Genomic DNA, 2,629 nt, shown 5'->3' with positions numbered 1-2,629 from the left:
GAAGTCCGGGATTGTGATTCCACCAGTTTTGGTTTTCTTTTTCAACATTCCTCTGGCTATTTGGAGTCTTTTCTGGTCAGTTTTATGACCTGTTCCTGAGAAGGGCAAGAGGTGACATCAGAGTTACCTTCCTGCCTGTGCCAAAACTTGTATGGGTCCCCCATACAAATTTTAGGATTAAGTTGATGGTATTTTGATAGGGATTGCATTGAATGTATAGATTGCTCTAGGTAGCATAGACATTTTAACAATATTTGTTCTTCAAATCCATGAGCATGAAATGTTTTTCTATTTCTTAGTGTCTTCCTCAGTTTCTTTCATGAGTATTCTATAGTTTTCTGAGTACAGATTCTTTGCCTTGTTGGTTAGGTTTTTTCCTAGATATCTTATGATTTTGGGTGCAATTATAAATGGGATCGACTCCTTAATTTCTCTTTCTTCTGTCTTGTTGTTGGTGTATAGGAATGCCACTGATTTCTGTGCATTGATTTTATATCCTGCCACTTTACTGAATTCCTGCATGAGTTCTAGCAATTTTGGGGTAGAGTCTTTTGGGTTTTCCACATAAAGTGTCATGTCATCAGCAAAGAGTGAGAGTTTGACTTCTTTGCTGATTTGGATGCCTTTTATTTCTTTTTGTTGTCTGATTGCTGAGGCTAGTACTTCTAGTACTATGTTGCATAGCAGTGGTGATGATGGACACACCTGCCGTGTTCCCGACCTGAGGGGAAAAGCTCTCAGTTTTTCCCCATTGAGAATGATATTTGCTGTGGGTTTTTCACAGGTGGCTTTTATGAGATTGAGGTATGTTTCCTCTATCCTTACACTCTGAAGAGTTTTAATCAAGAAAGGATGCTGTACTTTGTCAAATTTTTTTCCTGCATCTTTTGAGAGGATTGTATGGTTCTTGTCCTTTCTTTTATTAATGTAGTGTATCACACTGATTTGCACATGTTGAACCAACCTTGCAGTCCAGGGATAAATCCCACTTGGTCGTGGTGAATAATCCTTTTAATGTACTGTTGGATCCTATTGGTTAGTATTTTGGTGGGAATTTTTGCATCCATGTTCATCAGGGATTGGTCTCTAATTCTCCTTTTTGGTGGGGTCTTTGTCTGGTTTGGGGATTAAGTAATGCTGGCCTCGTACAATGACTTTGGAAGTTTTCCTTCCATTTCTGTTTTTCTAAGAGATATATTTCTGTAGTTTTAATTTAGCAGGTTAAAGTACAACAAGATACCACCTAAAAATGATCAGTGGACATTTTTCTCTACTGCCTTGGACTTCACTATCCCTTATAACATTTTGCATTACCAACTGTAGGGGAGAAAAAAGTTTTCCTCCACCCTTTAAAGGCCTCTGGGTGGGTCTGAAAATTAAACCGACAAAGACTGTTTAACAGGAGAAAAGCATACAATTTTTATTGAATCTTTACATGCACATGGGAGCTTTCACAGGAGAATGAAGACCTGGAGAAGTGACCAGAGCAGAAAGCTTTTACACTTTTTAGACAGAGAAACAGTACATTTGTGAAGAATTGACAAGACAGGCAGTTGGGCTGGGGTAGTAAATGGTGAAATAATAACGAAGGTAAGAGTGATAAGAATTAGTTTAACAAGGTTTCTTTATACAGGTTTCTCGGCCCCCAGTTCCCTGTCTCTGGTGATAAGAATGTCTTCTTCCCCCCTGATACAGGGAGGGTGTGTTTCACATGGGAGTTTTATGACCTGTTTCTGAGAAGGGCAAGAGGTGATGTCAGAGTTACCTTCCTGCCTGTGCCATTTTTTAGAATTCCTTCAGCTTAAGATCTTTAGTGTGCCTTTGTGCCATATTGGGGAGGAGGGGTGGTGAGGGTCATGTCCTGAAGCCCATCACAGTATTTCCTTATTTCACATTTGGTGACTGGGCAGGAGGCTACTGCACACTGAAGGCACACTTCATAAGCCTTTTTAGATTTTAAGTAGGTGAAGATGAGAAAGATGGAGAGAATGCTAAGTGGCCTGTGCTTCTACTAAGTGACTATTAAAGTTGCTTTAGAATTACTATCATTTTAAGACTCCAGAGGTGGACTTCCAGTGTAATTCATGGCATAAAAAAGGCTTTAGCTGAAGACCATGGGGAAAATCTAACTTTTTAGATATAATCAAAGTACAAAATTGGACTTTGGTGATAAAAGCTTAAATTAGACTAAATGAGCATAAATACCAAAAAAATATCTTGGAAATTTTTGAGAAACCAGGGTAAGATAAGTCAGAAGAATTAATTTGGAGTCTAAATAAGGAAGAGCATGAAATGTTTGTGATATAGATAACAAGATTTAAAAGCATGTGATTGACCAAGATGTATCATGAATCTACTGTATAATTCAGGTTGTTTGGAAATCCTATTAAAATTAACTCCTCATAATTAAAACTGACTTCCTTAGTCACAGTGAAATTTTCACGTTGTCTTTAATCTGGCTAATTAGTACAGTATTGGTCTTGATATTGGTATCCAACTAAATTGTGTATGTAAAGTTAGGGAATATAATTATATTTGTCAAGAAGGTTGTCTAATTTTCAATGGGTTTGGCTTTAAATTTTATTTTTTCCTATTTACTTGGGATTCTCATAAAGTCTACTCTTGAGAC

Source organism: Neomonachus schauinslandi, chromosome X (assembly GCF_002201575.2).
Source record: "Neomonachus schauinslandi chromosome X, ASM220157v2, whole genome shotgun sequence".
Taxonomy (NCBI): domain Eukaryota; kingdom Metazoa; phylum Chordata; class Mammalia; order Carnivora; family Phocidae; genus Neomonachus; species Neomonachus schauinslandi.
This window is presented reverse-complemented; position numbering follows the sequence as displayed.